The 12,994-nt window shown below is 37.3% G+C and overlaps 1 protein-coding gene across 7 annotated transcripts in view; it reads left to right on the top strand.

Annotated features, from left to right (window-relative positions):
* The first annotated feature begins 360 nt into the window (after nucleotides 1–360).
* The window catches only part of Marf (Mitochondrial assembly regulatory factor), a 601,407-nt gene continuing 588,773 nt past the window's right edge, over nucleotides 361–12,994 (top strand). For 3 of the 7 annotated variants that reach the window (XM_067141663.2, XM_067141660.2, XM_067141658.2), the window contains exons 1-2: nucleotides 361–499; nucleotides 756–824. The gene's annotated coding sequence lies outside the window, so the exon portion shown is untranslated. Of the gene's footprint in view, nucleotides 596–755; nucleotides 825–12,994 lie in introns of all 7 variants that reach the window. The other 4 variants (XM_067141664.2, XM_067141659.2, XM_067141661.2 and 1 more) reach the window with 3 other exon arrangements.

The following is a 12,994-nucleotide window of genomic DNA, read 5'->3' as shown; positions in this document are numbered from 1 at the left end:
GTTATATATACATAAACAGTAGATGCCCAATTAAATTCTATATGAAAAATAGTTGATATATTGTTTTTATTTCAATGTACGGTACAGAAATCCTCTAAATTCCAATACGCTTGTCTTTGGTTATGCTCGCTTAAAGACCCAATATGGCGGCTCCCTAAGTAGCATTCGTGACTTGACCTCTAGGGACAGACCTTGCCAAGAACAGAACGGAAACCTGACATCTAGCGGCCAAACAGTAAACACGGTCGGGCTGCTTTTGCAGCGACAAATTAGTAGCTATGTCACGGCCTTGTATATCTCGTAGGCAACACCTGTATATACCAAAGTTAGGTGAATTTATTGCGTGCTATTGGTCACAGTGTTAAAACGTGATGTTTATGTTTCTAATGATGAAAGTTCTATTAAAAATTTCGGATATGTTCATCGCATAACTAATATTATACTGTGCAAGATGGAGCATGACAGCACTTTTTGATTTTGCACACGATATTAAATATAAGTAAGTAACATTAAAAGACGGCGAGACAGATTTACTACTCATTTTTCTCTCTTGCTGCAGTAGTATCAAGGTTGTGGCACCATGCATTGAGCAGGCGTAAGAATTCTGTATATTTATTTGCTACTGAGTTTGAATGTTTGCATTCTCCTTGGTGCTTAATTCGTGAATATTTTCCTTATATGTTTGTCTGAAATGTATTTTGTCTAGGGCACAAACAACTAAAATGACTGTCTTAACCCTATATTTTAACTTTCAGCAATAAACCGGTATTCGAACGACAGACGATTTTTCTCTTAATACGGCAATGCGAGATTCCTTATTTTGAGTGAGTAAACAATTACATTTTTTTGCCGCATTGTATAACTGTAATCACGAAACTATATTACGATTTCGTGCGGTGTTCCCAGTATTATTTTTTTTAGTACTTTTGTATTTCATGTTTCGGAAAAGTAATGCATGAGAGTAAAGTATCATTTGTTAGATTAATAGAACTGAACCATGCTTCTATTTGTACAGCGTTATGCAATAAATCAGTAGGAAGTTGCAAACATTTCTCAAAATTTGCAAAGATTGTCAGAGCAGCACAGAAACATCATTCTGTACCACAACACTGCCTGATTCAAGATTAACCTACACAGTGGAATTCAACTCGTCATATGCTTCCCACCCTTTTGTTAAATCTTACAGTTTCACATTGGGAACATATTGATTTATTGATCAATACATTAAATATCTTCAATCCAACAACGCTTACTGTAAATTCTTCTACAGTGACAGTATTGGAGACAATCCCCATAGTGAACAGTGTCATATCCCATCTTCAGACACCATCACAAAATGGATCAGGAATTTTGACAGTAAGACCGTTATTGCTGGTTGAAATTAGTATGCAGTAGGCCTACATAGACATTGAAGAGAGTGAACTATGTTCTTTTGCAACACTGTTGGAGCTGTGCTTAAAAGAACAAGTTTTTTGGAGTTTCGGTACTCACTGCTGTAACTTGCTAATCAACCGGAGGGTCTGGAATCTACAACTGAAGATGCACCAAATCTTTGGCAAGAGTATAGGTTGCACTTAAATACTTGCTAAAAATAGTAGGCTTATATTAACCTTATTTTAGTTGACCCATTCTTGGTTATGTGAACAAATCCGATCCACAAAATGTCACTGTAATGTTTGCCCCAAATGGAAGGTAATAACTGCGTTTACTCAAATAAAGTGTAAAATCTGCGATAAATTAAGAAATACCATTGTTACTAGAGAAATATGTACTTACGGGCTGTAGACAGGACTCCCTTATGTTGCATTCTGCTGCTCGTGCCGGTTTTTGTTTCTTTTTTGTTCCAGGGCTATGTCTGTGAATTCTCATTATCTTTGTCCATATAACTAGTGCGGGCAGTTCAAGCAGCAAAATAACATTATCCATGTTGAAGGGACCAATAAATATATCACTTAATGAATGAGTTAGGGCACTAAACGAATGAAGAACATGAAGAAAAGACACCTAAATTCAAACAAATTCAGTGAGCAAAGACATCACACACGAAAGTGTTAGGCAAACAAAACACACACGGAAGCGCTGCGACGTAGCAGAAAAAATAGTTGTAAGGTAGTAAAGTATGTATCCTTATTATTCTCTACAAGTAATATATTCCATACTGTTTTTTAATTTACTGCAGATTTTACACTTTATTTGAGTAAAAGCAATTATCTTCCATTTGGGACAAGTATCACAGTGACATTTGGTGGATCGAATTTGTTCGCGTAACCCCATTCTTCATAGACAGCAACATTGCCTTGTATGTGGTGCTTGTACGGTAGCATTATGAAAAAATGACAACAAATTAATTGTCAGTCAACACTTCTGCAGATGAAATCAACCGCATACCCGAAAGACGACCTGTTTTATACTAGGCTGAGTGGCTCAGACGGTTGAGGCGCTGGTGTTCTGACCCCAGCTTAGCAGGTTCGATCCTGGCTCGGTCTGGTGGTATTTGAAGGTGCTCAAATCCGTCAGCCTCGTGTCAGTAGATTTACTGCCACGTAAAAGAACTCCTGCGGGACTAATTTCTGGCACTTTGGCGTCTCCGAAAACCATCAAAATAGTTAGTGGGACCTAAAAACAGTACCATTATTATTGAAGACATGTTTTACTTCCCCCCCCTTCAAGTGTTTACAATTATTGGAAAGCAAATACAAAGTTGCCAAAGCTGTGAAATATTTATGTATACCACAGCAACACATTTTCTGAGAGACTGTTTAGCTCAGCGGGACTCATGTGATAGAAAAATGAAGTAGGCTCGACACCGACAGAGTGAGAGCTCTTATATTTTGAACAAAATCGTATAACACTATTACCGGTAAGTTACTTTATCATTAATTTGATTTTGATTTTTTAAAACAGCATTCAAGACTTTTATTAACATTTGTTTTGTGGAAAGATGCGTGACTAACTACTAACTAGAACTACATGCCACGAACCTACTATGCTGGCGTAGTAGGGGGAGAGGTGATACTCCCACGTGGCGCGTCCCAGGTGGCAGATTGGGGGTTACTAACCGACTTGCCGGTGGACTTGAGCAAAATAAAATAGCTGTCGCGGGCCAAACACACATCCACCTGTGGCTGGGGGACGCAGGCGAAGAATACACCCACGGTACCCCTGCCTGTCGTAAGAGGCGACTAAAAGGGACGACCGAGGGATGATTGAATTAGAACCATGAGACTACTTATAATTGGTACCTCCACGCGGGGAACACCGTGGGTAGCTTTTACTTGTGCATAGTACCACTATGTTAGGTATACAATAGGTTTGTGATTATTAGCGACAGTGTGTGAATCGGTGAGTTTTACAGCACCTGTGATTAGCACTACTCTATGAGCGACACCCTGGGTCTGCCTTGCCTATGATTAATACCCAGTATGTGAGGAACACCAGGGATAGTAAGAGTCCCTGCGATTAGTACACCTATGTGAGGACCACTTTAGGATTGCGTTGACTGTAAATGGTGCCACAATGTGAGAAACACCATAGGTCTGTGTTACATGTGTGCATTACATTACCTGTGAGTTGTACCATAATGTGTGGAATACCGCGAGAGTACGCTACTTTTGACTAGTACCGCAACATGACAAATACCATGGTTCTACTTTCGTAGCGATAAGTACCATCATGAGGGGCCGATGACCTGGATTTTGGACATCTGTAGACTACAAGCATCATTGATTCAGGATTGTGCTTTAGCAGCAGTCCCTTGATCAGTAATACTATTGTTTAACGCTAGTTTCTGGGAATGTGGGGCATTGCGGGTCAGATCCACTGATTGTTTTAAATTGATTTGTTTTAAATTAATATCCATCCATTCATTCTTAGTCATCATGTTTTGAATTCTGCTCAGTAGATGATTTTGGACTTTTAAATTGTCATATTTAGTATCATTTCGTACCATGAGGGGCCGATGACCTAGATGTTAGGCCCCTTTAAACAAGCAGCAGCGTCATCATCATCAGAACTACATGCCACAATATAATTTAATTTACAGTTATACAAATATTGAAGTGTTCACATTAAAATTCCTACTTGGTAGGAAATAAATAGTAATGTATATGTATTATATTTACAGTATCAAAAATAATATTGTATTTAGAAATTAATGTTTTACTATTTTATTGCATGAATGAAAGTATCAGAGTATTGAGACAAAAATGCTCACGTTTGTATCAAGTATCGACAAAAACTGGTATCGACCCACCTGTGATAATAAACATCAGGTTAATTCCTAGAGCTAACTATTACTCTTTGCACAGGGATGAGGAGTAAGGTGGGAGCTAGCCCGGTTCTGGTAATACTGCCAACTGAATGGAAATGAAATCTGAATTGAATCGATAGTATGATCGATCAGTATTAATTTTCTAAACCCTTATTATCTTAAGCCTACAGCTGTGTCACACACACATTCTGTAACATTATATAACATTTCTCGATGCGACTCTTGTTCCTAGCATGAATTCTATCTTTTGGCTTTGCTGTGTAAACAACAACAGTACTAGTACATAAAGTGTATGCCAGATGTCTCACGGCGGCTCATAGTTTGTGTTGAAAGGTTGCCAATACGAATCTCGAAGATTGTTGAGGTCTACCGATTCAGCACTAGGGAGTCAAGGTATCCCTAAAAGTTTCGCGAGTAATACTCAGTTCCATTCAGTGTTTGTTACAGATGGTCTTTGCTAGGTGCTCCTGCAGAGGCTTACATGGCTGGTTTAGAAATGCTTTTCCTATTATTTTTTTATTTTGTTGTGTTTTCCATTATTTCCTCTGCTACTTGAAGATGTAATACAGTATTTTATGAAGATGAATTAAACTTGGGGTGTAGCTCCTTGGCTGAATGGTCAGCATTGGAAGTCTAGGCTTCAGAGGGTCCCCATTGGGGTTGGGGATTTCAATTGCATCTGGTTAATTCTCTGACTTGAGAGCAGGGTGTTTGTGCTTGCCCCAACAGACTCCTCATATATGCTTTATACTATCAACCACTGTAGAAACACAATAGTGAATGCATCCCTCCATATAGGATTGATGTCAGGAAGGACATCCAGCTGTAAAACAGGGCCAAGTCACATGCACCACAGTTCTTGCCCATTAACCAACCAGCGTGTGGAAAAACAGTGGCAGAATAATAATAATAATAATAATAATAATAATAATAATAATAATAATAATAATAAAAACTTGGGGCTGATTGCTCGGTAAGAACAGAAAACTCTTTTGTTTTCAGTTGCCTTTCCTCTTACTTGTAGGCTTTACTTTGTTTTTGTTATGTCTTTTCAAGAGCACTTTATTTTTGCCCATCTGTACCGGTATGTTCATTACATTTTTTAATATCTTTCTCAGCTGATGACTTAATGTCCTTAACTTCTAAATGAACCATATAATTAAATACCTGCAGGTATTTTGCTTACAGTTAGCAGGCTAGACAGGATAAATCTCATCTCTTTAATTATCTAGTAGGCCTATTTTTAATTTTTAGAGATTTTATTTTAGTTTCTGTCTGTAGTCTCATGAATCTGCTCTCCTTCTTGCTGTACATTTTGATACCTTATATCCTTCTTGTCATCCTTTAATAATCCCCTGTGTACAAAGAATACAAAAACAATTCAGTAAGGAGTTTCAAGAATGGGTCTACCGGGCGAGTTGGCCATGCGGTTAAGGGCGCGCAGCTGTGAGCTCGCATCCGGGAGATAGCGGGTTCGAATCCCACTGTCGGCAGCCCTGAAGATGGTTTTCCGTGGTTTCCCATTTTCACACCAGGCAAATGCTGGGGCTGTACCTTAATTAAGGCCACGGCTGCTTCTTTCCCATTCCTAGGCCTTTCCTGTCCCATCATCGCCATAAGAGCTATCTGTGTTGGTGCGACGTAAAGCAATTAGCAAGAACGGGTCTTGTCTTCAAAAAGCCTGAACATTTCCATTATCTTTGATCAACTGGAGTATTGAGGTCACTCCATTCATTAATTTTCTCATCAGTGACATCTTTTCAAGTAGTTCCAGGCATTACTTGTTCTCAAAATGAGACTTCATTTAATGCCTACAAAGACAGATTTTCTGCGTCCTAGACATGGAAAGACCATTGTTAAGGTAATTCATGCGAGTATATTAGAAACTAACTGCAGTGTTCAGAACAGTCTCTGTGTTCATATGTCTAGATTATTTATTTAAAAGACATAAACAGAGATGGGCAGAAAGCCATTTTACTCCCTTTTCTCGTATTTCTGACATAAATCGGTCAGAATTAAAGCCACTTCAACAATGCTGACACTTTGTTCTCCAATCTTGAAAACTATGTTCTGGCCTTGGAACGACAATGATCAAGGTGAGATTTTTTTTTCCTCTTAATTTTACGTTTTATGAAAAACAAAAAGGATAATCTTTAGGAAAAAATATTTTCACCTGTCAAAGCTAGAGACAGCAGCACATCTACGTGTCCCGCATACAATTTTGGGGACAGAACAAGCAAAAATGGGATTGGTCTGGTCACTTTAGGTATAAGTTACAATTAGGCTGAACTGTTGGCAGGTAGATTGTTTATTTTTTCGTATTTTGAAAATTATAATCCTGTACTCCAGGTTGGTCCCAGGAGTCAGTTGCCTGATTAACAGTAACAATGTTATTTGGTTTTACATTCCATTAGCTGCATTTTTGATTTTCGGAGATGCCAAGGTTCCAGACATTTTGTCTGGCAGGAGCCCTGTACTTATTGGTAAATTGACCTTAACGAGGCTGGCAGTGTCTCTAAATCTCTCCCTGTGTCCCTTTCACCATTGGACTCAGCCATGTTAACACCCACCAATTTGGCTCTAGCATTTGTCTCAGCCTGGGTATTCTCTTGTTGTTGAGACAAGTTTTTATCACATTGTGATGTCATTGAGACAAGATTTTATCACCTTGTGACATTGACTTTATTATAAAATGTTACTAGGCCTACCCCCCCCCCCCCCAAAAAAAAAAACTAAATCATTGCAGGAGTTTTGTATTGAAACTGTTTTCATCACGTTGTCACAGTGGTCATTTCATTTATAACTGTGAGGTACAGATGGGGCAAATCATTGCAGTGTATACGTTACATTGTAGTTCCAGGTCAACTTTTGGAAGGAACAGTCACCTCTTGCCTTCATTCGACTCCACACATTTTCGATGGGGTTCAGGTCGGGTGATTGTGGTGGAGTCTCCAAAACCTTCGGGCAGTTGTACAGCAGCCACTCCCTGCCAAGTTACGACTTGTGCTTGGTAGAAGTTGAAAGTACGCTATGTACCAGATTATTTTTGAGGATAGCCAAATAGTCCTCTTTTATCAAAATATGTTCAGTGAAACTCGGTGCACCAAGCACATTCGATGCAACACATCCCCACCCCATTGCACTTCCTTCACCATATTTTACTGTTTCTTGTAAATTGCTTGTTGTCAGTTCCTCATGACGTTTCTGCCACATCAATTGCTTTCCATCGGATCCGAAGACGTTGAACTTTGAGTCATCAACATAGAACACATCCTCCCACCAAGCACTGGGTTTGCTTACGTAGGTTTTTACGAACTCTAGCTACTTCTTTTTATTTGCCGCACTAATGTATGGTTTCCTCCTAGCTCTTCTCTCAAAGAACTTGTTCCTTCGCAGTGCTCTTCACACGGTTTCAGTGCCCACATTCTTTTCACTCTCCTCTAAAACAGCTGCTGCCAGTTTCAGGGCACTCGTTTTCGGATTTTGTTCCACGTTCCGAAGCACAAACCGCTCCTCTCGTTCTGTCCGCCTTCTCGGTCTGCCAGTCTGGGGAATTGAATCGTTCTGTCTTCATTTTGGAATCGTCTTAAGTGTATCTCCAACTGTTGCTCTGCTTATTTTAAGCATTTGCGATAACTTCCTATGCAATTTACCTCGAGCACGGTGAAATATCACAAGCTGGAGTTCTTCAAACGTGGTAGTTTGTTGTCTTTTGCACCCCATTTGATACCAGTCCGCAACATTGTAGCATATGACTTTGGCACGACATGTCTTGCGGCAACGTACTACTGAAATGAACGTTTTGCAACACTATGTGCCTCGTCGCTGTCAGTGAACAAAGTGGCAGTCCCGGCCTTTCTGAGTGATCAAATATATTTGAGGCGTGTCATTTCACCTATGTGCGCAATGTCCTTTTTTTTTTTTTTTAGGCCTATAGCATACTGTACATCAATGCTCCGTGATTCCTCTTCTGCATAAGCAACCACATGTAGTTCCATTATTTAGACACATTTGGTTTCACATTCTGCTCATGGTTACGTTATTGTCATCACTTTTCAGCAGAAATTTGAAATGTTATTATTGATGATGATGCTTGTTGTTTAAAGGGCCTAATGTCCAGGTCATCGGTCCATTATTATTATTATTATTATTATTATTATTATTATTATTATTATTACACAATATTGTGTGTATCTAAGGAGCGTGATTGAACTTAATTTAGCAAATGAATTTGCTTTCTTCTCTTCCCAGAATCTCTTCATACTCTATGATTTTTCTTCCATTCTTCTGTCCATGCGGTGTTGGTTCTCATCTTGGGTTTATCAGCAAAATGATGTTCACCAACGTTCTAAAGCTAGTCCTGTCCCATATAATTTAGTCTATTATGTTGATTTCTTGAAGGTCTTGTTCAATTTCAATTATCCAGTTATTCTCGACTTTTAGTGAGGAATATCCTTCTATAAGTCTTTCATTGTCCATTCTTTGATTATGGCCATAAAATTTCAATCATCCTTTTCTGATAGTGTCTTGATATTTTCTCAGAATGCTGGTATAACACAGGAGACCTTGTTTTCATCCACATTCCTTCTGTGCATGCTGGGCAAGAGAATTTCCTAAAGATTATCCTTTTTGTTTTTCTAAATCTTAGTTGCTGATCTGTCTTGTATGATCAGGTTTCTGATGCATATAATGCTTCAGGCTTATTTACCGCAATATGGATGTTTCGTTGTACGTGTTCCATGTTATTTTATAGGGTTTTTGTAATTCAGAAATTTCCTCTCTTTGAAGTACATGAAATTATTTACCTGAGGGATTTTGTCAAACTTAGTTACCAGAGGCATTTTGTACCAGTATCAAGGAGATCCTTCCAAGTGTCGGGTTACCTCATGAGATTGAGAGTCCAGTTTTAGATGTAACTTATATGAATTTTTAAATTATTATTATTTTTATTACTGGGTGCCTTCTTTCAACACCCCCACCTTTTTTTTTTTTTTTTCAAATTAGAAACAGTTTCCTTATAACTGAGTTCTTGTCCATATGAATCATATTGGGTCTTTTGCACATTGTCCACAACACAGTGTGAAACACGAAATGCAAAGTGGTAAGGCCATGTGGAACTGTTCCAGGAAGCTACCGTATGTATTAGCACTAATACAACTAATACAACATACAACTAATACAACATACTTCATATAACTAAAGAATATCTGGAACTGGCCAACAAATTAACAGAGTACAGTAGGAATGTCAATACTACCTCGTAAAGCTGTTACGAAATTATAACTTGCGCCTGCGCAGGAGTGCATGCTTAAGTGAGCTGGTGTGCTTCCTTATGGAGACTAATATCCGTTAGCCAATCAGAAACTCTCATCCCATCCCATGGTTTCGCTAAGACTTTTGTAACTTGATATTTTATAACATGATATTTCTGTAACAGCCTACTGTGGTGGAACAGGATACATGATCATGTTAAAATATTTAATTCCCAGCTCTATTATGAGGATCTTAAGTCTGTGAAACTAATAAATTTAGAAAATATGTGAAAAAGAAAAACTTTGCTAACAGATTAGGTATACTTTAAAATGATACTATCAGATAAAAACAGAATGACATGATTTGTTGTTAACTTTAAAGTTATAACTTACCTTAAGGAAATGCTCCAGCAATGCTTCCTCTTTATTTTCTAATCCAGCAAAGAATGCCTCAAGAACTTCAGTTATAAATTAAGTGGAAACTGAAGAAAAATGGCTTCCATTATAAAAAAAATCACAGTGATCATGCTTAATAATTTATCCATCTGTATATAATGAAACATGCAGAATTTTATCACTACCTAAATAAATAATTGCCAAAAGTGTAAACTAGAAAAATAGGATAAATCGTCAAATATAATGTAGGCTAATATGAATAGTCAGAGTTAAATCTGTCAGCCTATAAACACTAACTTAACTTTAAAAATAAACTGATTTTAATAGTAAGTTTTCAGAAGTTTTTATTTTCTGTTATTTGAGAGCTTTATTTGTGTGTCTCCAGGATGGTTAGATATGTATTGGTAGCGTGCGTTATGTGATGTATGGATGTATGGTGCTCTAATTAAACACAAAGCTAAAAATTAGAACTTTTTGCAAGTTGTTTAATGTAGCACTAACACATTGAGGTTTTCGGCGATGCAGGGGTGGGAAAGGGCTAGGATTGGGAAGAAAGCAGCTGTCGCCATCATTAAGGTACAGCCCCAGCATTCGCCTGGTGTGAAGATTGGAAACTACAGAAAAAAAATGTCATGGCTACCGAAGGTGGGATTCGAATCCACTATCTCCCAAATGCAAGTTCACAGCTATGGGATCCTAACCGCACGGCCAACTCACTCTGTAATAAGAAAATTACTTCAAGAATTTCAAAATTGAATAAAACTCTGTTAAATTTTAGAACTTGGATAATATCTGCAATAAACAACCAGCCTTGCTCTTGCACCTTTAGAATGTTACGTGCAAAATGGGGGGGGGGAGGTTTGGTTTCACAGAAAGCAATATAACAACTAACAAAGAAGTTTCACAGGGTTTTTTTTTTTTTCCAGATATTCCTTTAAAGAGTGATATATTTTAATGTTTTCACACTTGATGACTAAGGAAAAGTGGCACATTGAGAAGAGCACAGTGTGTCCTACCCTTCTGGGAACCTATTATTGGATGGTTCTTATTGATTAGGTGTGTTACACTTTTATTCATACTGTTGGGTGGCCAACATAATGTGTACATACAGTACGTATGGTTACACACACGTGCACGCACACACACACACACACACACACAGAGGGGGAGAGAGAGAGAACCTCATACACAAAGAAAAGGGCAAAATTGCAACACTGTTATCATTATCAAAATTCAGAACACAAAGATGCATGTCACATTAACATATTTCATTGCATGCACACATCAAAACTTGCCCAGTAGCTTAAGAAACAGCATAAAAATAAAATTTAGAAGAATGAACTGAACCCTTGACAGCTAGCACTGGTTAATACTTGAAGAATCTTCTCTCTGCTTCCACATATGAAACTTAATCACCATAGAGATGCAGTAAATGATTTAAATTCTATGTTGGGCAAACAGGTCAGAATTTCAAACAGAGGTATACATCAAAGTACTGTGATATAGAATCTGCATTTGCCAACTTGTTACTAGATACAGGACATGATATGCAGACATCAACATGAACATTTTGCATTACAGCAATAAAGGACACAGTCTTCATGCTCTAGAACAGTGATTCCTAAATCTAGGTCTGCAAGAAGACCCCAGGTGGTTTGGGAATAATCTTCTCCTTACTCTGCTACTTTTCTCATATCCTGGTAGGATTGCAAGTGTGGACTATGGCCCGGTTGTTTATGACCAAATAAAAAAAAAATTAAATTTATATTAAAATGATATTATTATTATTATTATTATTATTATTATTATTATTATTATTTCTGTTAAAATATTACTCACTAATCATACCTTAGTTAACATAGCAATACACCACCATTAGTCATCCTCAAGTTATCAGAAGTGGGGGATTGGTGGTTGACAACTAACACTGGTTAATACTTGAAGAATCTTTTCTCTGCTTCCACATATGAAATGGTACTATAAATTGTTTTCAAAATGTCCGTTCTGAATTAGTCTTCTGACAAAATACAGGCTATACCTTTTATTTTTATCCAACACAGTATATTTTCTAATCTGTGTCCCCAATTTCACCTTTTACATTTTGTATACAATCTTCAGTGTTTCTGACTTTATTGACTTGTCCAATACCATGCCACTTTCTTCTAGGTGGGTTATTGTTGTGGCTAAAAATACAAAATTTATTTTAATGCAAGCCAATTTACCTTCTATTTGAGGTCCTGTGCACTTGTAGCATCCTTAGTATCTGCCCTATCAAAACTATTCATTTAGAATAGAATGTCCCATATCTTGGTTCCAGTTCTCCTGAAACTGAGGAGAGGGTAATCATTTATTGCAGTTCAAATTATTTTAATACGTGCATTCTTTTCTTTTTAAATTATCTACTACTCCATGAAACATTATAATTACACCTAATCACTGTTTACACCCAATCTCTAAATTGTAGTATTCAAATTTTTATTTATTTTGTCTTAGACATTAACAGTGTTATAATCCTGGGACATGTATCTTACCCTCATTCTTAATTAGTGCAAGTATAATATTTGTTTTTGTTACGAGAGCAAATAGATTTCTCCTTAGCTTGTGATAGAAATGGTGAATTAACTGAATGACTGTACGAATTAATGACTGGATGGATGAGTTGCATGATTGGATTGTATTCTTGTATGCATGAATGAACAGACACTCCCCTCTCCCAGACAGCAACAACACAACCATAATACTAAACATTGACTTCGTGCTTGGTTTCTGTTCATTCTTTTAGTTAGTGCTTTCCTTTTTCATTTTTATTTGCCACATCTAAAAATATTAAAAAATCTATTCTTTGTGGTGTAATCCATTCTTTGTTTAACAATTTAAATAAAGTATAGAAGTCTTTCTCTTCTCCTATTTTTGATTTATATTCATCACTCAAATATTTCATTCTAATTGCATTAGTTCCCATATATACTCTCAATAGACGAGCCTCTTCCATTATTTCTCCACAGAGTAAACAATGATTTCCATTATATTACTCCTTTAGGCCCTTATTTATATATATAACCCCATTAGCCACCAC

This window comes from Anabrus simplex, chromosome 2 (assembly GCF_040414725.1).
Source record: "Anabrus simplex isolate iqAnaSimp1 chromosome 2, ASM4041472v1, whole genome shotgun sequence".
Lineage (NCBI taxonomy): Eukaryota > Metazoa > Arthropoda > Insecta > Orthoptera > Tettigoniidae > Anabrus > Anabrus simplex.
The sequence above is the reverse complement of the archived record's forward strand: the minus strand, read 5'-3'. Positions and strand labels throughout refer to the sequence as shown.